This window comes from Macaca nemestrina, chromosome 12, assembly GCF_043159975.1.
Source record: "Macaca nemestrina isolate mMacNem1 chromosome 12, mMacNem.hap1, whole genome shotgun sequence".
Lineage (NCBI taxonomy): Eukaryota > Metazoa > Chordata > Mammalia > Primates > Cercopithecidae > Macaca > Macaca nemestrina.
This window is the reverse complement of record NC_092136.1, coordinates 51,340,262-51,364,878: the sequence shown is the minus strand read 5'-3', so window position 1 is coordinate 51,364,878 and position 24,617 is coordinate 51,340,262. Positions and strand designations below refer to the sequence as shown.

The window sequence follows — 24,617 nt, the reverse complement described above, 5'->3', positions numbered from 1 at the left end:
CAGTGCAAGATGAGTCTGGTTTGACATCTTTCTGTGCCAGAATGTAAAGAAATGCCAAAAAGTTGATGGAGACATGTCAAAAATTCAAAATTTAGCCAGGCGTGGTGGAAGGCACCTGTAATCCCAGCTACTCAGGAGGCTGAGGCACGAGAATCGCTTGAACCGGGAGGTGGAGGTTGCAGTCAGCCAAGACTGTGCCACTGCACTCTAGCCTGGGCGACATAGTGAGACTCCATCTCAAAAAAAAAAAAAAATAGCCAGGCATGGTGGTGAGCACCTGTGGTCCCAGATATTCAGAAGGCTGAGGTGGGAGGATCACTTGAGCCCAGGAAGTGGAGGTTGCAGTGAGTGGAGACAGCGCCACTGTACTCCAGCCTGGGCAACAGAGTGAGACCCTGTCTCAAAAAATAAAATAAAAACAAATCATGTATATTATGATTATTTTACATATATAGGTTTACTATTTTCATATGTTATACATTTTAATGTTATATACATTATAATATTTTTTTACATATATGTGTGTATATATATGATATATATGTCTTATTGGTTCTGCTTCTCTGGAGAATCCAGACATACACCACTGAATAAAATAGGACCATGAGCACATACTGATATAAATAGATAAGTTAAAGTTTGATAAAGAACAGTATATCTGCATAGTTTCAAAACATCTACCCACATTTCTTCTAATTAGGGAGAGCAAAAACAAAAACAACAAATTCTGCCCACAAAATGCTTATTACAAAGGGAAAGAGAATATGTTTTCAGTGAAGAAAGCTGGAAGACACCACCTTCGTCAAGTGATCAAAGTGAACATCATCAGTAATGGGACAAACGGAAACAATAGACCCACTGGTAAGATGCAATAAGAGCATAATATTATTCCTGTGATGTGTAACCTGAATGTAATCATTGAGAAAACATCAGCCATACCTAAATTGAGGGACACTCTACAAAATACCTAAATTGAGGGACACTCTACAAAATAATCTTCAAATACGTTAAGGTTATGAATGTCAAGAAAAGACTGAAGTACTGTGTCTAATTCAAAAGGAGAATAAAGAGGCATGACAACCAAATGCAACATGTAATGCTGAACCGGCTCCTTTGCTGAAAAAGACCTCCTTGGGATAACTGGTAAAATTTTCATGGGGCCTGAAGATTGGATGGTTGTAATGTGTTAATATCAATTTCCTGATTTTGATGGCTGTATTGTGGCTGTATAGGCAAATGTCCTTGTGTTTAGGAAATATACACTGACGTACTCAGTGGTGATGGGTTATCATGTCAGTGACTTACTCTCAAACAAGGTGAAGAAAATTCTTTGTACTAATCTTGCAACTTTTCCATGGATTTGAGACTGTTTTGAAAAATTAATGATCTAGAGGAAGAGAAGAGTACGGCACTGGAAGGCTGATTGCAATCGTGTGTGGGCAGGACTTGTTGCCCACAGGGCTTCTTTGTACCTTGCTAAGGCAGAGGGTTGGCTTTTCCCCTGGACACCTCACTCTTGCTTTCCAAGGCATCTGGTGCCTCTAATTTCTGAATCTTTCTAGGGTACTGCAGGGACACTGACTTGCTTCTTGTCAGTGTCTCCTTTGCAAGTACCCTCTGACCTCGTTTGGTTTTCTTGAAAGTCAAGTCTGAGATAAGAACTTGGGTGGAGGTAGTTTATTTGAGAGATGATCCCAGGAAGCAAGTGTGAAGAAGCAGAGAAAAGCTGATCAAAGGAAGAAGGAAAAGCCAATAGAAGAGTACATTATTAAGGTCATCTTTGAGGCAGTTAGGGGCTGGGAAAGGTACATTGTGCCTCTCCAAACTGTCTGCCCAAGGCACTGGACATTGAAGTATGCATCCTTTCTCTCTGTGGGTCCCCCTTTGGTTGAGGACTGCCCCCCACTGGCATTAATTTGGGGAGTCCTACTCCCCAAATGCCTTTTCTCTTGCACATGAGCCAAGCAGCTTTCATAATATCGAAGAAGCTCCAGGGCAAAGAGAAAAAATTTGGGCTGTTGAGGCACAATGCTATCAGCACAAGTGAGTTTCAGCTGTGGCTGAAGTCACAGGCAGGCTGAGAAGATATGAATGAGGTAGCAGCTTTGCCTTCCTCCAATTTCTTAAGACAATTTCTCCACCTGCTTTCTCTATTTCAGATTTCTCCCTCTGTCGCCAAGGATGGAGTTTGTGTTTTTGTTTACTAGTCTCTTTGTTGGCAATGGGCTGATGTCTGAGTAAAGTACAGGGAAAGGACTTTGCTATCTTGTCATCAGAAGTCAACCAATTGATAACTAATATAACACTTGCTTTTAATGTATCCAATATGTGATTACACTACTGTGAGTGATTCCCAAACCCTGTCCCCAGCTCTTCTAGTTGTCTCATTTCTCAGGATTTCTTTGGCATTGCTGGTTAATGAAGTGAGATTTGCTCATCCTAGGCAAATCACAGGTTGGACTCCTCCCATCCAAGAGGGAATGCAATTCATGCTCCACAATTTTCACAGAAGCTTGTCAGCTTCAGTATCTATTGGTCTTATACATATTTTTCTCTTTCTCTCTTTCCCTCTTTCTAGCACCTATTGGTCTTAGAGTTGTTTTTTCTCTCTCTCTCTCTTTTTCAGATGGGGTCTCACTATCTTGGCCAGACTGGTGTTGAACTCCTGGCCTCAAGTGATTGTCCCACCTTGGCCTCTCAAAGAGCTGGGATTACAAATGTGGGCCACTTCACCTGGCTCTTGTCTTATAGTTAAAGCCTGTCTGTGGTCACCAAATCGATGCCAGAAGCCCTTGTCAAGAAGCAAAACTAAGACTTAAAGTGTAAACTACCTTCTTATAAGAAGCACAGTTGGAATTTAAAAGTCCAATTAGAAAGAGACTGAGAAGGGAACATGCCACTCTCAGACAAGATCAGATCCTATCTTATGCACTGTATTCTTTTAGCACTTTATACTATTATGATTAAATAATTCATTGTGAAATCAATTGTTTAATGTCTAGCCCTCCTCCACTACAAGATAAGTTCCATGCGAGTAGATATGTGTTATTTAAAATTCCTTCTGGCCGGGCACGGTGGCTCACACCTATAATCTCAGCACTCTGGGAGGCCTAGGCGGGTGCATCATCTGAACTCAGGAGTTTGAGACCAGCCTGGGCAATTTGGTGAAACCCTGTCTCTACCAAAAATACAAAAAATTAGCCAGGCATGGCGGCATGTGCCTGTAGTCCCAGCTACTTGGGAGGCTGAGGTAGGAGGATCACTTGAGTCTAGAAGGTGGAGGTTGCAGTGAGCCAAGATTGTGCCACTGCACTCCAGCCTGGACGACAGAGTGAGACCCTGTCTTTAAAAATAAATAAATAACTAAAAATCATGCAGTGTATGTTTTCAGATACAAGTGACAGAACCTCCAACTGAAATTTGCTTTAAAATTAGAAAATACGTTATTGTACATAAGAAATTTAGAGGTAGGGTAGGTTCCCAGGTTGGTTGATTCAGCAGCTCAACAAAGTCATCAAGAATATGGGTTCAGCTTGGGCATGGTGGCTCACACCCATAATCCCAGTTCTTTGGGAGGTCAAGGCGGGCAAATCACCTGAGGTCGGGAGTTTGAGACCAGCCTGATCAACATGGAGAAACCCCATCTCTACTAAAAATACAAAATTAGACAGGCATGGTGGCTGGTAATCCCAGCTACTCAGGAGACTGAGGCAGGAGAATCACTTGAACCCGAGAGGCAGAGGTTGCAATGAGCCAAGATCGTGCCATAGAAATCCAGCCTGGGCAACAAGAGTAAAACTCCATATCAAAAAAAAAAAGAAAAGAAAAATAAAAAAAGAATATGGGTTCCAATGAGAACACATGGACACAGGGAGGGGAACGTCACACACTGGGGCCTGTCAGGGAATGGGGGACAAGAGTAGGGAGAGCATTAAGACAAATACCTAATGCATGCGGGGCTTAAAACCTAGATGACAGGTTGATAGGTGCAGCAAACCACCATGGCACATGTATACCTATCTAACAAACCTGCACGTTCTGGGCATGTATCCCAGCACTTAAAATAAAATAAAATAAAACGAAAAATACGGGTTCTTTCCATCTCCCTACATGCCATCTTTGGTGTTGACTTCACCCTCAAGCTGCAAGATGGCTGTAAGAGTTCCAATCATCATACAAAATCAAGGCATAAACTCTGGAGGAAGAAGAGAGAACATCTCTCCTGGCTCTTTTTTTGAAACAAAGAAACTTTTCTTGGAATCCTCTTACACAGTTCTCAACACGCATTGGTCAGAATCGAGTCATATGCATATTTCTAGGCTAATCTGGGCAAGGGGATAAGATTGCCTTTAGACCAGTCAGTCAGGCCTAGCTCTTGGAACTGGGCCTGGAGTCTTCTTCCCTTGATACTCATGGCTGCATGAGAGAGAAATGGATAGCTGAACAAAATCAAGATTCTGTTAAAATGGAAGCTGGAGGCAACACAGAGTGTCCACTAACTCTCTGCACAGCACATGGCTATTCAAATCTGCTAGCCCAGGCTGGACGACAATCTCTATGAAAGCCACTGGCTGTCCTCACTACCCTCCATTCCAATGTGGACACCTCCCCAAAACATTTCCCCTCTTTCTTTCTTGTTAATCAGCTCCCCATCGAGTTCTGGAATTAGCTAACCCCAGGCACAGCTGTGTTTTACCTTGAGGTTTTTGCTACATTACCACAGAAGACGCTGTTTATGCTCTTGTTCAATATCCTTTATATAAGAATGTGTGATGAATGTCTCTTTCAATTACACATTTGTATCTATAGACAAATACCCTCTCACCAAACGAGGACAATTACACAATCCATAATCATTCTTTCCTGCAACAGTGAACTTAGAGCTATCTACAGTGCTCAATAGCTGTCATGATCTCATCCCAGGCTCTTGGTACCATTACGTTTCTCCTTTCTCTAATATTGTGTCTAATATCTGGTTGTTGTTTTTTCTTCATGTAATAAGTTGATGTTGGGAAAGACTGGAACCCAGGATTTTGAGCTGTTAATGGGGAGAGACCAACAATACAAGAAACTAGACTTAGTTTGGCACAGTTCCTCCATGGGCCAGAAACTGACTTCCCAGATTACATATCTTAATTTGAGTTTAATTTGATATCTAAAAGCTGACTGACCAGACATTGAAAGGTATTTATATCAGATTATTGGAATTGCCTTTTGAGGACTGTAAGGCCAAAATATACTCTGGTGGTCTTTTAGGAAATACATTCTCAAGGGAATGGTTAGTACCATCGTTAATCATCCTGGCTAGAGTTCAATCCTGTGGCTGGAAATGAGGTCTGGGGAGCAAACCTATAGAATGGGGTGAGACGAAACTTCCTCCTTTCTCTGATGCCTAGGGCCAGTTTGGCCTGGACTCTAAGGTCAGAATATTCCTGGAGAATTCCTGGTGGTCATAAATATTGTCTCCTGCTGTCATGAGGCCAGGCCTGGAACACAGCAGGAAGATGGATAGTGGGGGTCCCGAGGAAGGATCTGAGTTTTTGCAGTCATTGGAAATTCTCATCTTTTGTTAATTTGCCTTTCCTTTTTCTTGAATCATCAGTCGCTTCCCTTGAAATATTATGGGCTGGTCTCTGCTGGGATATGTGAAATTGAAAGGAAGGTCTTGTCTCACACATCGGCCATAGAAACCAAGTTCTGCCTACTTGAACCCCAAACGGTGTCAGCAGTAGTTGTTAGCAGAGGATAGCTGGGTCTGTGGAGCAGAGACCTCAGGGGTCCCTGTGACAGAGGCAGCAGTGTCGATATATGGTGAGGAGGCCAGAGAGAAAGTATAGGAAGGATTCTCCCTCCCTTCTTCCTTTATTTTTTTCCTTCCTTCCCTTCTCTCCCTTCCTCTTCTTCCTTGTTCTCTTTCTTCTCTCCCATCATTTCCTTTCCTTCTCCTCCTCCTCCTCCTCCTCATCCTCATCCTCCTTCTTCTTTTTTTTTTTTTTTTTTTTGATAGTCTCTTGCTCTGTCACCCAGGCTGGAGTGCAGTGGCTTGGTCTCAGCTCACTGCAACTTCCACCTCCCAGGTTGGAGCGATTCTCCTGCCTCAACCTCCAGAGTAGCTGGGATTACAGGCATCTGCCACCATGCCCAGCTAACTTTTGTATTTTTAGTAGAGACAGAGTTTTGCCATGTTGGCCAGCCAGGCTGGTCTCAAACTCCTGACCTCAGGTCATCCGCCCACCTTGACCTCCCAACGTGCTGGTATTACAGGCGTGAGCCACTGCACCCAGGCCATCTTTTTTTTTTTTTTTTTTTAGAGACTGGGTCTTACTCTGTCAAATAGACTGAGTGCAGTGGCACAATCGTAGCTCACTGTAACCATGAACTCCTGGGCTCAAGTGGTCCCCCTGCCTCCGCCTCCCAAGTAGCTGGGACTACAGGCACATGCCACTACATCGGCTAATTTTTTTTTTTTTTTAGAGATGGGGTCTTGCTATGTTGCCCAGGCTCATCTCAAACTCCACGCGTCAAGTGATCCTCCTGCCTCGGCCTCCCAAAGCTCTGGAATATTACCGGGCTGAGCCACCACACCTGGCCCTTCTTTTTATTTAATTTAAATTTTTTTTTTTTTTTTGATACAGCGTTTCTCTCTTGTTGCCCAGGCTGGAGTGCAACAGCGTGATCTCAGCTTACTGCAACCTCCACCTCCCAAGGAAAAGCGATTTTCCTGCCCCAGCCTCCCAAGTAGCGGGGATTCCAGGCACCCGCCACCACGCCTGGCTAATTTTGTATTTTTAATAGAGATGGCATTGGGGCTTCACCATGCTGATCAGGCTGGTCTCAAACTCCTGACCTCAGGCTATTCACCCGCCTTGGCCTCCCAAAGTACTGAGATTACAGGTGTGAGCCACCTTGCCCTGCCCTCTTCTTTTTAAATAGGTAACATATTCACATGGTCCTAAATGAAAAAGTACAAAAAGCATATACCCCAGACATCCAGTCACCCAGTCCCTTCCCCTTCTCACCCCGTTACTAGTTTCCTTTGAATTCTTCCCGGGAAACTTATGAATATACAAACAAGTATATATATTTATATTTATATATGTTTATTTTAAAGATATATTTATATAAATATGTTTATTTTAAAGATATATTCATCAAAATATATTTAGATTTATTCATGTGCTACATAACATTTCAGCCAATGAAGGACTACATATAGGATGGAGGTCCCATATTTTAAGAGAGCTGAAAAATTTCTGTCTAGTGATTTTGTAGCCATCTTAACGTCATAGCGCAAGGCACCACTCACATGTTTGCGGTGATGCTGATGTAAACAACCTACTGTGCTGCCAGTTGTATAAAAAGTATAGCACATACAATTATGTACAGTATATAATATTTGATAATGATAATAAATGACTAGGGGACTGGTTTATGTGTTGACTATACTATACTTTTTTTTTTTTTTTTTTTTTTTATGAGGCATCTCACTCTGTCGCCCAGGCTGGGGTGCAGTGCCATGATCTTGGCTCACTGCAACCTCTGCCTCCTGGATTCAAGTGGTTCTCCTGCCTCAGCCTCCCGAGTAGCTGGGATTACACGCGTGTGCTACCATGCCTGGCTAATTTTTGTGTTTTCGATAGAGACAGGGTTTCACCATGTTGACAGGGTGGTCTCGAACTCCTGACCTCAAGTGATCTGCCTGCCTCGGCCTCCCAAAGTGCTAGGATTACAGGTGTAAGCCACTGTGCCCAGCTGACTATACTATACTTTTTAATTGTTATTTTAGTGTGTACGCCTACTTATTAAAAAAAAAAAAATGTCAGGTACAGTGGCTCGAGACCATCCTGGCTAACATGGTGAAACCCCGTCTCTACTAAAAATACAAAAATTAGCTGGGTGTGGTGTCAGGCACCTGTAATCCCAGCTACTTGGGAGGCTGAGGCAGGAGAATTGCTTGAACGTGGGAGGCAGAATTTGCAGTGAGCCGAGATCGTACCACTGCATTCCAGCCTGGGCGACAGAGTGAGACTGCATCTCAAAAAAAAAAAAAAAAAGGGTAAACTGTAAATTAGCCTCAGGCAGATCCTTCAGGAGATATTTCAGAAGAAGGCATTGGTATCATAAGATGACAGCCCCATTCACGTTATTGACCCTGAAGACCTTCCAGTGGGACAAGATGTGGAGGTGATATTGATGATGCTGACCCTGTGTAGGCCTAGGCTAATGTGTGTGTTTGTGCCTTAGTTTTATTTTTTGAAAAAATCTAAAAAATAAAAAGTAAAACAAACTCCCATGACACAAGTTCACCTATGTAACAAACCCTAACATGTACCTCCGATCTCAAAATAAAAATTAAGAAAAAAGCAAAAAGCTTACAAAATAAAGATATAAAGAAAGAAAAATTTTTTTCGATTTAAAAACTCTTCATTTTAAAATTTTATTTATTTATTTATTTATTTTAGAAGGGTCTCGCCCTGTCACTCAGACTGGAGTGCAGTGGCACAATCATAGCTCACTGCTGCCTCAAACTCCTGGACTCAAGTGATCCTTCTACCTTGGCCTCCCAAGTAGCTAGGACTACAGGCACACACCACCACACCTGGCTAATTTTAAATTTTTGGTAGAGATGGGGTCTCACTGTGTTGTCCAGGCTGGTCTCAAACTCCTGGCCTCAAGTGATTCTCCCTCCTTGGCCTCCCAAGTAGCTGGGACTACAGGCACATACCACCATGCTGGGCTGCATTTATAAATTTAGTGCAGCCTAAGCGTACAGTATTTATAAAGTCTACAGTAGTGTACAGTAATGTCCTAGGCCTTCATATTCCCTCACTACTCACTCACTGAGCAATTTCACTCACTGAGCAATTTCACTCACCGAGCAAGTTCACTCACCCAGAGCAATTTCCAGTCCGGCAAGTTCCGTTCATAAGTGCCATTTCATAAGGCATACCATTTTACATATTTTATACCACATTTTTACTGTGTATTTTCTATGTTTAGATGAACAAATACCATTGTGTTACAATTTACTACAGTAATCAGTACAGTAACATGCTGTACAGGTTTGTAGAGATGGAGTTTTGGAGTTTTGCCATGTTGCCCAAGCGAGCCACCCGCCTTGGCCTCCCAAAGTGCTGGGATTACATGTGTAAGCCACTGCACCTGGACTGGGACATTATATATTTTTAAATATTTTCCTTTTATGAACAATGTGTATTTAATTTCCCATGTGGGTAAATATATCTATTGGAGAAATTCTTACAGGTAGACTTGCTGATATGAGCATCTGTAATTTGGGTATATCTTGCTATACTGAGGAGGGACCTGTATTTGAATACATACGGAATGGCACCCTGAAACAGTTTCAGAAAGAGCCGGGAGAATCCATGAAGACAACTTTTTTTCTGGCAATTAATTGGTGGAACTTAGTGGTTTGGGCATAATAATTCGGGTTACGTTTAGATCTCCTGAGTGATGGTTACTTCTTATAAGACTTCTCATGACAGACACTCCCAGTTGTCTCCCTAAATACATTCACTTCTTCTTTCATAGTAATAGAGGTTAAGCTGGGCAAAGGACCATTCATTTCCTGGTCAGTTTGCAAGTAGAGTGACCTTGGAATTAACCTATGACCAATGGACTATGAGTGGAAGTGAAGGATGCAACTTTGCCTCACTTGTTTTTGTTTTTGTTTTTGTTTAAATCACTCACCCTGGACTTCTACTCTCTCCCCTTCTTACAAGCTGAAACGTGTTTGGGTCTATGGCCCATCTTTGACCATGCAGATTGTGATGGTTAATACTGAGTGTCAACTTGATTGAAGGATGCAAAGTATTGATCCTGGGTGTGTCTGTGAGGGTGTTGCCAAAGGAAGTTAACATTTGAGTCAGTGGACTGGGGAAGGCAGACCCACCCTTAATCTGGAGGGCACCATTTAATCAGCTGCCAGCAAATATAAAGCAGGCAGAAAATGTGAAAAGGTGAGACTGGCCCAGCTTCCCAGCCTGCATCTTCCTCCCGTGCTGGATGCTTCCTGCCCTCGAACATCAGACTCCAAGTTCTTCAGTTTCGAGACTCAGACTGGCTCTCCTTTTTCCTCAAGCTTGCAGACAGCCTATTGTGAGACCTTGTGATTGTATAATTAATACTTAATAAATATATATATATATATATCTCCTATTAGTCTGTCCCTCTAGAGAACCCTAATACACAGATGAAGACAATGGCATTGGGGATGACAAAACAGTAAGATGGAAGGAACTTGGAACCCTTAATGACTGTGTGGATCAGAGAGGCTTTGCTGTTCTGGCCTGCTTACCTTGGGGTGCTTTTGTTAGAGAGAAATAAACTTGTATTTTCTGAAGTCATTGTATTCTGGAACCTTTTTAAAGCTGCTAAAAGCAACTTAGCCTTTACCCTAACATCCATTCAATATTTTTTTGGAAATAGGCTATCTCTTAGAGCACTGCCCTCAGTGTTTAAGCAAAATAATTTACATATGCATATATTTTCTGTCTATTTAAACAGGAATTTAAGGGAGCTAAGCACTGCTCTGCCACAGAACAGGCAAGTCATTCCTTCCTTTCACAATATGTGTTGAAGCCAGGCACAGTGGCTCACGCCTGTAATCCCAGCACTTTGGGAGGCTGAGGCGGGCAGATCACTTGAGCCCAAGAGTTCGAGACCAGTCTGAGCAACACGGCAAAACCCTGTCTCTACAAAAAATACAAAAATTAGCTGGTGGTGGCATCCACCTGTATCCCTAGCTCCTCAGGAGGCTGAGGTGGGAGGATTGCTTGAGCCCAAAGGTTGAGGCTGCAGTGAGCCAAGATCATGCAACTGCACTCCAGCCTGGGTAACAGAGCGAGACCCTATCTCAAAAACAGTATGTGTTGAGCATATATTATGTGATAGGTACATTGCTAAGTGCTAGGGATACATTGGTGAGCAAAACCAACACTGTCCCTGCCTTCATCCAGTCTGGGGGAGGAGACAGACATTATTCAAACAGTCACACAAATAAATATGTTGTCACAAAAGGAGTGAGTGTGAGGGAAGGTCATGTGAGATGGGATAGGAGAGGCAGGCAGTGTCCAGATCACGCAAGGCGGTAACAGCCATGTGAACGCTGCATGATCTGCACCTCTAAGTAGCTGCTGATAAAACGATCTTCTTGATAGCTTCACTCTGCCCACCCAACCTCACCTCATTTCATTCCTTTAACAAATATCTATAGATCACCTACTTAGCTGACAGCATAAGGAAGCCCTTCTGATCTCAGGAAGACAAAGTGCTGGGCCTTAGGAAAATCTTAGGCATCTATGCACATATTTCTCCAGAAAGAGACATTCTCCACTGAGATTGGATATTTAGCTGAAGTTAGGATGATGCCCGGGAAGGCATGAGTTTCTGCTCACTGGAGGCATTCAAGCACAAGCAGGATCAGTCAAACTAGATTTGGAATTTGGGTATGGAACAAAGGTTTGGCACCTTGAGACCAAACAATTCCTCAAGGTCAGCAAGGTGGGGCAGAGCTGGAGCAGGAAACCATAGCCTGGCACATTTCCTTCTGAATTAGCCTCCCCTTTCTGGGGTGAGGCGAGAACTGCTGCCACGTGCCCCGCCAGAGTCCCATAATGAGTTCAGGCTTCACCTGTGCTAGTACGGCCTGAGTTTGAGAAATAACTTCTCACAGCTTGCCAGAGGCTAGAATGGTCCTTCTCCTGCCTCCAGAGAGCCCTGACTTAGCCTCCCCTTTCCTCAAAGATCTTCAGGAAGGCTGAGGAAGATGCTGGATTTTCCATTAATATCACTATTCAAGAAATAGCAAGATGATGGAGTAGAAAGAGGACTGGCAAAGTGCAGTGAGTTGAACCTGCAATCCAAACTAATTGGGAGGCTGAGACAGGAGGACTGCTGGAGCCTGGGAGTTTGAGGCTGCAGTAAGCTAGGATCATACCACTGCACACCAGCCTGGGCAACAGAGAAAGGCCTAGTCTCAAATAAATAAATAAATAAATAAATAAATAAATAAATAAATAAACGAAAGAGGACTGGATGAGAAATCTGATCACAGTCCTGGGATGCTGACAACTCACTTTCCCTCAATTTACTGATCCATAAGAAAGGATGCAGAGTGGAGGAAGGGCACTAGATGACCTCTCACACTCTACAGTGGTGGTTCTCAATGTGTGGTTCCCAGTCAAGCAGCATCAGATTTACCTGGGAACTTATTAGAGATGCATATTTTCAGAGTCCACCCTTGACCTACTGAATCAGAAACTCTGGGGTGGGGCCCAGCAGTTTGCAAACCATTGCTCTATGGCACTGTCTTTATGGCACCCAGTACCTCCTAAGCCTGCACCCTGCCCATGGCAGAGCATGTGATAGCATGTCAGGCCACTGTGCTTTGCACAGCTCTGAAGAATGCCCTTCACATTTCAGGCATTGTAGATCTATAGTTATTAAGACAATTTTCTGGTAAACAGAAGTAACATGTCTTGAAGAAGGGACACAGTTTTCTAATTGAACTGGAGGTGAGACTTGCAGGGGCCAGATTCAGGGCAGTCTGGGCTTAGCTGTGAGACCTCCCACACCTTTCCTCCTGGGCTCTGCTGCTGTGGTGCTCTTACTATATGAAAGCCTGAAAGGAGAGCTCTCACTGGAACCTGCCTCCCCTCACCAGCCCTTCTCCAGAAGGGATGTGTTTCCGGTCCAGTGATGCAGAACTAGAAGGACCCTTGGAGACTTCCTCACCCAGTCACTTCACTTTACAAATGAGGAAACTGAAGCCCAGGGAGATTAAGAGACTTGCTCAATCAAGGATACAGAGAATGAGTGGCACAGTCAGGATAAGACTCAGGTCTTTTATTAGAGATATAGCCCTGCCAACATCTGCATTTAGTGCCACCCAGCCCCAATTCTGAACATGTTTCTTCTTTCAATTCCACCTCCTGCATCTATCCCCAACACACACACACACACACACGCTCACACACATATGCTCACACACACATGCTCTCTCACACACACACACTCACATGCACACATTACCCTAGGGCTCTCACAGTTCCCTGCTATCTCCCTTTCCATACCCAATATGGAGGAAAGGATGTGAAATTCAGTCCTCTCTAGAGCCCATAGGATTGATGCCAACTCCAAGGACAGTCTTGGGCAGTATAGGGAGTTGCTTTTAATTGGAAACAAAGCCTCCAGGTAAGGTAAGGGTCCACTGGCTTATTTTTAGGCATTCGGAGCAGTCAGGGAAGGTGTACTGGAAATGGACAATTTCCAGGCCTCCCTCCCCTGCCACATGGCTGAGTAAAACCCATTCTGCCTGCCTAGGAGATTCACAGGACCTGTGCAGCCACAGCCCACCCCGATCCCTGCCAAATTTGGGAGGCAGCAGATTTAATTATTTAACTCAACTCTGAGTCAGAGGTGGCCCAAATGTCAGAGCCCAAGCCAATGCTGTCGGGGCAAAATTCCAAAATGATCCCCTTAGTCCCCGACCACATCATCCCTGAGTTAGTAAGACCCAAAGCAGAAAATCAGAAATTCTCCAGCAGCCTCTGCAGCAGACTTCCTCCCAAGGGACTGCACTATTTTTTATGGCTCTGACACCCACATGTCCTTTGTCCTTCCCTCCCTTGCTGAAGTGTCTCTAAATGGGGGAAGGAATAGAGGAAGTCTGGCCGGGGGCATGGAGGGAAAAGAATGTGCTTGCCCCAACCAAGCAATCATAACCATCTGGGAACTTCTGGCTATAGAGGGAGTTAATTTAGGTCACAGATCCAGGTCCTCCAAGAGCCGAAGCCTCAGGGAGAATCATAGCATCACAGATTTGGGCACCTAGCTAATGCAGACATTATAGGATGGTAGTTAACACATCAACTAACTCCACTGTTACACCCACAGCCCTTCCTAAGGGTAAACTGCTCTTTATCTCTGCAAAAGGCAGCCAAAGGAAGCCCTGTTTTTACCATGTGACCCTATCACCCTTTGGCCACAACTGACTGGACAAGTGGAAGTGGGAAGCTAAATCCAAGTGCGACAAATCCAATAGTTACATGTGGTTGGTGGTTACCATAAGGGACAGCACAGATACAGGACATTGCCATCATTTCAGAAAGTTCTATTGGACATTACTGGGAGATAGGCTCCCCCATTATCTTCTTTTGTTTTGTTTTTGTTTGTTTTGTTTGTCATTCACCAATGATCCCATTATCTTCTATAATAGTGGTAGATAAACTTGTCCTGTAAATGGCCAGATAGTAACTATTTTAGGCTTTGAAGGCTATAAATCTCTGTTACAAGCTACTCAAACCTGCCACTGTAGCATGAAAGCAAGCATAGACAATATATAAACAAATGAGTATGTCTGTGTTCCAATAAAAGTTTATTTACAAAAAAAAGGACAGTAAGCCATATTTGACCTCTGTTTAGTTTGCTGATCCTTGCTCTACCACACCACCCTATTTGTTTCTTTCACATTGCTAAGTGTTTTATAATAACTTGTTTACTGTCTCTCTCCCCATATCAGACTGGTAGCTCCATGAGGGCAGAGCCTATGTCGATTTTGCTTGTTAGAGAGAATCCAATACTGACATGTAGTGTAGGCTTAATAAAACTTTGTTGGTTGACTGAGTGAATAATGTGCCATTTACTGGACTAGGGAATGCCAGAGAAGGAACAGTTTTTGAGAGAAGATAATGATTGTCTTTAGGGACATGCCCATGTTATTATCATTTCTTATTTTCCTCTCTCTGGAGTCCCATTCAGCTCTAACCTTCTTTAAATCTCACTAGTTTTGAGGTCAGTGATATTTTTCAGAGTAGTTGCTTTTTGGACTCACTCTCTGGGAGGCTGTAATTGGAGGTCCAGCCATGGAGGGGATTCCCTGGTACATCCACCATGAGCCAAAGCAGCAGGAAGATTTGGGCCCGGCCTGTCCCTCCCACACATTTGTCAGCATTGGCTCCAAGAACTCAGATTCCTTTCCCATTCTGTTTGGGCTCAGCTAAATTAGAAAGACCAAATCTGTGACTTAAGGAATTACTTCATGCAGAATTTTCAAAATTTCAGTCATTCATGTGCCCCCTTCACAGTTTTTACTGCATTTCCATACCACCCACACACAGGCTTACTTAATATTTTCAGCCCTTTCAACATTTTTAATGTTCAAATTAAATTGGATCACTCCTTGCTCAAAAAATCAAACAGCCTCCCACTGCAGAGTAAATTTCGGAGCTCTTACCGCAGTCCGCAAGGCCCAACATCAGCTGGCCCCTGGCTACTTCTCTGACCTCATTTCTGCCATTCATTCAGTCAGCCACACTGATCTCGTATTCTTGGAACATTCCAAGCAAGCTGCTGCCTCAAAGCCTTGGCTCTACCTACCTAGAATGCTTCACTCCTCACACATCATTCCTCAGAAGGGCCTTCCCTGGCCACCCTACATAAAATATAAAATAGCAGCTGTCTTTGCTCTTCCAAATAAGTTTTAGAATCAGCTAGAAAAATTTCACACACACACACACACACACTCAGAACATTGATTGGGATTGCATTAAATTTCTAGAATAATTTGGAAGAACTGACATCTTTATCATACTGAGTTTTCTTCCCATCCATGCTAGATCTTATTTGTTTAGGTTTTACTTTATAGTTTTCATTAAAATTATATAATTTTCTTGATAAAGACTAGGCATACATCTTTTATGAAATTTGTTTCTACACAGAAACAATGTTGTTGCTTTTTAAAGGTTATCTTTTAAAAAATATATAGAAAATGCTTGCTATAATCCTGTTCTTATTTTTAATATTATTTACTTATGCCCTCTCTTCTTTTTTTCATGGTAAGTCTTACCGGTATCAGAGGGATGTTAAAGAACTACTAGCACCTAATGGAGATACACTTTTTGATATAATAAAAAGTATTGAAAAGGAATGAAAAAGGGAGTAATTAAATATTCTTTAATACTGATATTCATGTGGAAACTTTAAATTATTTTCTGTCCTACCAATGCTATGTGACTTCCACACAGGGAAACATTGATTTATTAAATGTCATAACCCCATTGAAATGCCTTTAGGGCTGTCAGTTGCTTTGGCTCACCTCTGGGCCTGTCTTTAGCTCGGGAGTAACAGATGGATCTGGGTTAGGAGACATGGGTGTGAAAGGTATCCCAGAGAAGAGGGGGATCCTAGAGTCTGGATAAGCTGGGAGGCGACCTCTCAACACCTCAGAGACATGCTGCCTCTATGAGAAGTTGTGCACACAGAGGGGTTGCCTAGGGCAAGGATTGAAGTTGGAGGGAGCAGGGAGTGGCACGGGCCTCCCTCCCTTTCCCCACCAAAGACTCAGGCTCTGGGTGTGAAGCAGGAAATGGGGTCTTCTTAGAATTGTTGAGGTTTCCTGGAAGCCTGTGAGAGCTGAGACCATCTGGCTTTCTAAAGTTCACTTTCTGGTGGAGGAGGGATCCCCCTCTGGGGACATAGGCTCACTAGTTATAGATACTGAGGCCCTGGGGGTACTGATGCTGGACTGGAGGAAGAGGCTGTTAGCCCTGGACTCTTCCAGTCTCCACTGCTGTTTACCCATGACCACAGACTCCCTGTCCTCTGGTCAGTCTTTGTAGCCTGTGCTTGTTAAATCAAACTATGTGTTCTGGGAAATATGAGCATTTTAAGGCTCCGCCTTATCTGATAAACCCTTGAACTGAAGAAGGCAGGAAGCCACAAACTCCTGGGTGGGCAGCACCTACCTGGGGTTACCCCCCACCTCAGAGGGGAAGGCAGCTGTTCTGAGTCATCAAGTAAGCCTAACAACTAGCACCCACTTACATGTTCACATCATCAGAGAGGGAGGCAAAGGCCAAGTTTAATGCCTGGAATAGGGGCATTGAGAACAGCAAAGGCTTTGGGACGACAGGGCCCAGGTTCTAGTTCTGGCTCTTCCACCTCCTAGCCATATCTCTTCGACAACCTCTCTCAGTCTCTGAAAGTCAAATAACACCATGGTGTAATGCGATCCCACTAAAAAAATTGTAGACTAGGTGCAGTGGCTCACACCTGTAATCCCAGCACTTTGGGAACTCAAGGCAGAAGGATCATGTAAGGTCAGGAGTCTGAGTCAAGCCTGGCCAACATGGTGAAACCTCATCTCTACTAAAAATACAAAAATTAGCCGGGTATAGTGGTGTACTTCCACAATCCCAGCTACTTGGGAGGCTGAGGCGGGAGAATTGCTTGAACCAATGAGGCAGAGGTTGCAATGAGCCCAAATTGTGCCACTGCACTCCGGCCTAGGAGACAGAGCAAGACTCCGTCTCAAAAAAAAGGTAATATTTTGTAAGCTCATATTGATTTTATAATTGAGAAAAGAACAATAGTCACAGTTTATTGTAAAGTGCTAGACAAATACATGTTTTCTATTGTTATTTTTATCATTGTTCCTTTGTCCAGTCCTAGAGCCAGAAAATACCACCTAAGAAAACAATGCCTTATTACATGTCCCTTACTAAAGGCAGACAGATTTTAGGGTGGGAGTGGTATGGGAGAAAGCAGAGGCTTTTCTCTTAAAATTTAAAAATATTCATACCAAAGAGGACTTCAAAGAGGATACAAATCCAGGGCCAGGAACAGTGGCTCACATCTGTAATCTCAGCTCTTTGGGAGGCCAAGGTGGAAGGGTCACTTACGCCCAGGAGTTTTTGACTAGCCTTGGCAACACAGCAAGACTCCATCTCTACAAAAAATAAAAAATTAGCTGGGTGTGGTGGTGTGGGCCTGTAGTCCCAGCTACTCAGGAGGCTGAGGTGGGAGGATCGCTTAAGCCTGGGAGGTTGAGGCTGCAGTGAGCCATGATCACACATCTGCACTCAGCCTGGGTGACAGAGTGAGACCCTGTTTCGAAAAAAAAGAGGATACAATTCCAGGAAGCCATGGAATGGTAGACGCGGAAGCATCTACAGTAATACACTCCATATGGATTTCTCAAACACGTATGTAAAAACATAAATGAAGTTCTCAAAAAAATGAGATGTCCTGTCTTAAATCTTTGCAAGATATAAGGGTCACTCAGGTCTTTTAGCTCTATTTGAACACAAAGTATTTAATATTTTGCATGTAGAGAATAAGAGGTAGTCAGCATGAGAAGGGAGAAGAAAAAGATTTGTAATCAATGCTGTGTAGGAAGAAAGCAAAATGACAAATATGAGCCTACTCAGCAGATGGATATTAGAGAGACTGAGAGATAGACAAGGGGCAAATAGATAGAGAGACAGAGCAGAAAGAGGAGAAATGAATCTGTGAAAGCTGAGACCATTCCCAGACCCCATAGCTGGGTGACAACCTCTGAGATGATCCAAGGAGCCTAGCTCTGGTTAGAAGACTTTATTCACTCAACAAATTGTTATGTTGTGGGTCAGGGCTCTTCTAGACATTAGAAGTGCAAAACTGAACAACTCTAAACCTCTACCTTCATGGAATTTATATTCTAGAGGGAGGAGACATAATAAACAAGTAAAGCTAAAAGTATGATGTCAGGCGGGTGATAAAACTTTAGATAAAACTAATGCTGAGCGAGGGCGACAGGAAGTGCAGAGGAGAGGAATGAGGGAGAGAGGTGGGAGCCATGTGTTACTCTCTATAGCTGGTTCCATTGCCAGCCTCAGTGGGAAGGAAACATTTGAGCCATGGCCTTAAAAGACCCATGTGAACTAGCATGCAAAAAAATGCAATAGGAATCATCACAAAAGATGCTGTTGATTGTCCAGCCAACATCCAGTTATTCCTTCCTTCTCTCTCACAGATCCCTTCTCCCTTTGCCAAGATGCAGCCATGTGATGAGGAGAAAGCTGGGCTCAATATCTAATCCCAGAGGGGGATCCTGTTAGATCCCAATTAGTCTAAGTCAATTATGGCTATCCAACTCCACTTACCAGTGAGTGTGTCAGGAAGCCAGGCTTAAGCCAATCAACACAGGGAATCCCCCAATCACTGTCACCAGTCCAGGAGCAGGCACATACCCTAAACTATCCTAAGCAGATTGAAAGGAAGGGTTTATATTTCTGTTTGGGGAGGAGATTTTTTTTCTCTGTTATGATGAATGTGAACAAGGAAGCATGTTGTCACTGTTGCTCAGGACACAGTGACACAGCCATCTCTGGACAATGAGGGAAGCTAGCCTGTAGACAGAGCCAATACAAAGAAGAGGGCAGAGCTGGGAGCACTACAGAGAAATGGAGTCAGAGCCCTGATTATTCCATGCCTGGGGCCTGCTCTACTTCAACACTCCCTGTTATGTGCTGTGAAGAATCTCCTTACTGTTTACCCCAGTTCGAGTTAGGTTTTCTGTTCCCTGGTCCTTAAAGGTTCTTAACAGACAATAAAAATAATAGCAGCTAACATTTCTTGAGAATTGGCTTGTGCCAGGCTCACACGTTATATTGGTAATTTTTTAGAATGTTCTAAACAATCTTACAAGGCAAATGCAACTACTGTGCTTATTTGCAAGACACAAGTGATTCTGCTCAAGGTCATATGGGTGGTTAAGTTGCAGAACGAAAATCTTTCAGAGCTCAGAGCCTGTGCTCTTAATCACTGTGGTGATTCCATCCATATGTGAGGCAGAGGAAAAGAGGAAGGAGATTGTGAAGAAGCCCCAGGAAGAAGAGGAGCTAGAGATATTATTAACTATATTAATATAATTATATAATATTGCTATCTCAGCCTGGAATACCTCATCCCTGGGACAGCTTTTCTCTGCCTAGGAACTTCTTTTTGTTCTTTAAGAACTCGACTCAGATCTATCTTCTCCTCTAAGAAGCTTCCCCACATTCCCAACTCCCCAAATCTCCAGCCTTCTGGGATCCCACAGAAATGTGTTCAGATTTCTATTATAGCCCAGGTTATTTTATAATATGTTTGTTTTCATACCTTCTCCTTTTACTAAACTCAGAACTCCTTGAGGGCAAGCACTTCGACCGGTTATTCCTTGTGGTTCCTGTGCTCAGCGTAGCTCATCGTAGGTGCTCAGGAAAAGTGGGATTGAATGAAGTGAGCATCCATCCATCAAACATCACACCTTGAGCGCCCTCTGTCTTATCAGGTACTGTGCTAGGCCCTGAGGAGTTGTATGGTTAAAAAGATCAGGCTTTTGTCCTCTTTAAGTTTATAAACAAATTGAGGATGGGTTCATATCTTTAATTATACATTACAGAAACCCAACTCAAACTAGCTTCAGAAGTGAAAAAAAGAATGTGGGTAGGGGGCAGAATTAATTTGCCCCAGGCATGTGATCAGGAGAAAGCTGGGCTCAATCTCTAATCCCAGAGGTGGATCCTGTTAGATCTCTATTAGTCTAAGTCAATTAAGGCTCTCCAACTCCATTTACCAGTGAGTGCGTCAGGAAACCAGGCTTAAGATTACCTCCAGCTTCAGGAATCACTGAATCTAAGATCCAAGGATTTCCAACAATATTATTCTCAAAATTACATCTCTTTCTATAACTTGCTCTTGTGTAGCTGCATTCTCAGGATTTTTTTCCATGTGAAAGTACTTACAGCTCCATGTTTGCATTCAATCACAGCAATTAGAGCTGCTTGTTCCAATCTTTCCAGCAAAAGTAATTCCCAGTGGTTCATCTGCCCTTCACAGAACCATTCACAGTGACTCTGATTGAAAAGGCCTAAGTCACATGCCTGCCTCTGGATTTTTGAGGTGGGGTTAACCCCTCCAAATCACATGGACTAAAAGAGGGAAGGTGGTCCACCAGAGGAAAATCAAGTTGCTGTTACCAAAAGTGGGAGATGATGCTGGGCAGGCAAAAACCAACATGTCCTCCACAGGGGAGATGCCCTATACATTAATAATAATGGCAAGGCTAGTAGTGATGCCTTTCTTGAGAGCTTACAGTCAAAGATTAGATAGAAGAAATGGATCACTTCAAGGACAGCTGTCCATGAATGCCTCTTAGGAGAAAGCCTATGTACTAGGTCTTCTGGATAGGTAGAATTATGGTAGGTGAAGATGAAAAAGCCTTTCAGATAATGTGGAAAGGCATGAACAGAGGCAGAGAGGCAGGGATACTTTGGAGGTTTTCCAAGTTTGGTGGGAAATTTTGGGAATTAAGTCTGGAACATTGGTCAGGGGCTAGACCCATAATCTAGTAATGTACTGGCCGGGCGTGGGGGCTCATGCCTGTCATCCTAGTATTTGGGAGGCCAAGGCGGGCGGATCACAAGGTCAGGAGATAGAGACCATCCTGGCTAACACAGTGAAACCCCGTCTCTACTAAAAATACAAAAAAATTAGCCAGGTGTGGTGGTAGGCCCCTGTAGTCCCAGCTACTTGGGAGGCTGAGGCAGGAGAGTGACGTGAACCCGGGAGGCGGAGCTTGCAGTGAGCCGAGATCGCGCCACTGCACTCCAGCCTGGGTGACAGAGAAAATCTAGTAATATACTAACCCTTTATTCAGATGTCTTTCATATATAATCTCAAAAAGAGTATACTAATTTTGGTGGAGACTAGGAATAGGACAATTCTTCCCATGTTACCGATTGAGTGTTACCCAGTACAAGTAACACCTGCTGAGAGAGAGATCATGGTGCCCAGACAGAACAGCTCGAGTACCCCAGTGTTCTGCCTTTCAGTCCAGGACTGTGCCCCTCCTCCCAACAAACTCCCTTTCCACCACAAAGAGTGAAAATGAAGTCTGGGGTTGGAAGGCACCAGGACAGCAGCTGTGGCTCAGCCCCATGGCCAGCCTGAAGGGGCCTCTGGAGGAAGCTGTGAGAACTACCACCTAGGCAGAGAGCAGGTATCTGACTTGCATAATGGCTAAGAGCCGACTCTAGAGTCAGACAGGTCTGGCATTTATGACCAGTTTCATGACACCATGTTACCTTGGACAAATCATGACTTTTCTGAGCCTTAGTTTCCCCATCTCTAGAACAAGGACGGTTAATAAGATCTGAATGAGGTAATGCATATTAAGAAGTTAGCACAATGTGGCAGGGCCTGGTGGCTCACACCTGTAATCCCACCACTTTGGGAGGCTGAGGCAGGAGGATCACTTGAGGTTAGGAGGATCACTTAAGGTTAGGAGCCTAGGCAACATGGTGAAACCCTGTCTCTACCGAAATACAAAAATTAGCTGGACATGGTGGTGCATGCCTGTAATCCCAGCTACTTGGGAGGCTGAAGCGGGAGAATTGCTCGAACCCAGGAGGCAGAGGTTGCAGTGAGCCAAGATCATGCCACTCCACTCCAGCCTGGGCAACAGAGTAAGACTTTGTCTCAAAAAAAAAGGAAGTTAGCACAATGTCTGTTCCATAGGGTGTGCAATAAGTGGGATATTGAGGGCATTACAGACCCTTGTATCCCACAAGACTCCGTCTCAAAATACAAAACCAAACAAACAAAAGAAACTGAAGCTCAAAGAGGTAAATTAGCATGTTCAAAGTCACGTGGCTATTAAGTGGTAGAGCTGGAACTTGAATTGGGTTTTTTTTGACTTTACATCTGGCACCTAAGCTCCTCTGCCACATTCTTGAACTCAGTTCTCCAGCACATCTCAGTGTATCCAGAAGCAATTTTTCTCCCTTTTTCCCTTCCCCCTTCCTCCCCCACCCCACAGGTCTCCACCTCCCAAGTCCACAAATGCCAAGCTCACAAGTCATCTGTTTTGCCAAAATTCTGTTCCGATTTGATAAACCGTAGCTGGGCCAGCTCACTCAGCATGATTCAGCCGGAGAGAATAGCAAGGCTGCATGCCCGGCATGCCGACCGGCTGAGCTCAGGCAGGATGGGCGGCGTTCAGGAACCTCAGCCTGACAGATGGCTCCACTCGGCTGTCTCCGCGGGCCTGATGCCAGGGGCAGCACTCACTCTCAGCAGGAGGGAGGTCGTGTGAGTTCCACATGCATGGATGTGTGCGTGTGTGTGTGTGTGTGTGTGTGTGTTTGGATAGACCATGCAGGAGTGAAGCTGTGTATTATCCAGAATGCCCATGTGTATGTGGCCGGTTTGCATATGTTTGTCTGTATGTGTGTGGATGAATGCATGTGTGCATGCCTGGCTGTGTGTTTGTGTGTGTATTTGGGTGCCTGCAGAAGTGTATGTGTGTGTGTTTGAGTTTCAAATATGCATTCATGTAGGATGTGTTCTCATTAGCATGAAAGAGAAAGCTGGGGTGGGAGGTGGGGGGAGAAGGGTCGTGGGCTTTGAGAGTTGAGAATGTTGAATGTTCCTGCCTGCAGTGGAGATTTGCTGTATGCCCCCCGCTCTAGCGGTCTCTCCTCATCACAGGCCTGTCTGACATCAGCAGCAGCAAAAGGTCATATCAAGCCCAATGTGAAGTTTAGGCTCCGGCTACAATTTAGGTTCCCCAAACCAACTCCTTGGCTACAGTTTTCCCCTAAGATAGAGGTACTTAACTGTTTGTTAATCTAGGGTCCCCCTGAAAATCTGGTGACCAGAATGAATCTTCCGGGAAAATGTCCTCAAAACACATACATTCACACGCAATATTATGGAGTTTAAGGTGCCCTCCAAAGCCTATCCATGGACCTCAGGTTAGGAAACCAAGTATTATATAAACACTTATTGAATGGCTATGATACTGAGCCCTTGTTAGAGAGATAAGTACATAGAGGAAGAAGATGGCCACTGTTTAAAGAGTACACAGTCTAGCAGGAGGAATAGATGTAAATGCATAACTACAGTTAGTTATATATTGCACTGTATAACTAACTACAGTTATCTATATACTGCATTGTAGCAGTAGTGGCTGGATGAAAGAACTGCCAGAGCATGAGAGGAATGAGGGCAAGCACTTCTGGAGGGGTTCAAGGAGGAACTCACTGAAGAAGGGGACACATAAAATACATATTGAAATACGAGAAGGCATTTATCAAACAGAGAAGATGCAGAAAGACTTCCCAGGCATAAAGAACAGCACGGACAAAGGCAGAGGAGATGCTGTATTTGGGGAACGATACACATGAGATGAGCCGGGAGCAAGGTGAAAGAGAGTTTAGAGGTGGACTGGGAAGGACCTTGTTCACACTAAGCTAAAAGTTTTGACTTTTATTCTATAAGTAAAAGGGAACTATTGGAGCTCTTTAAATAAGAGAGTGACATGATTTAATTGATGTTTTACAAAGACCACAATGCATCCGGCACTTATCCAGAGGTCAAATAAGCGGCTGTTGTGACAGTTCAGGTGAGAGAAAATACAAGTGCGAACACCAGGAATGTATGGGAAACTAGGACATAGGCTTAAAGAAAAGAGGTATTTAGGAGATAAACTAGTAAAAAATTAGATGACCTCATTAAATGTGTGGGGGTTAAGAAGAAGAAAGAAGAGTTCAGCATAGTTTCTGTGTTTCTAGCTTGAGAAGAAAGGTAGATAATAGTGCCATGCACTGAGATGGAACCACGATGCAGTTTAGGTTCTGGGAGGAAGATGATTTGTGTTTGAAACAGAGTGTGAGATGTCCAACTAGAAATATACATCAAGCAATTGACTATATAGGTCTGGAGCATTGGGGAGAGAGATTTAGAAATGTCAATTTATGAGTCACAAGCAGACAACTGAAGTCACAGGTAAT

The 24,617-nt window shown here is 43.7% G+C and overlaps 1 long non-coding RNA gene across 4 annotated transcripts in view; it reads left to right on the top strand.

Annotated features, from left to right (window-relative positions):
• LOC112427588 (uncharacterized) overlaps positions 1–24,617 on the top strand; it is a 125,627-nt gene that overhangs the window by 43,515 nt on the left and 57,495 nt on the right. For 2 of the 4 annotated variants that reach the window (XR_011610800.1, XR_011610804.1), the window contains exons 4-6: positions 701–861; positions 19,964–20,113; positions 22,643–22,914. This is a non-coding gene — a long non-coding RNA (uncharacterized lncRNA). The remainder of the gene's footprint in view (positions 1–700; positions 862–19,963; positions 20,114–22,642; positions 22,915–24,617) is intronic. The other 2 variants (XR_011610801.1, XR_011610803.1) reach the window with 2 other exon arrangements.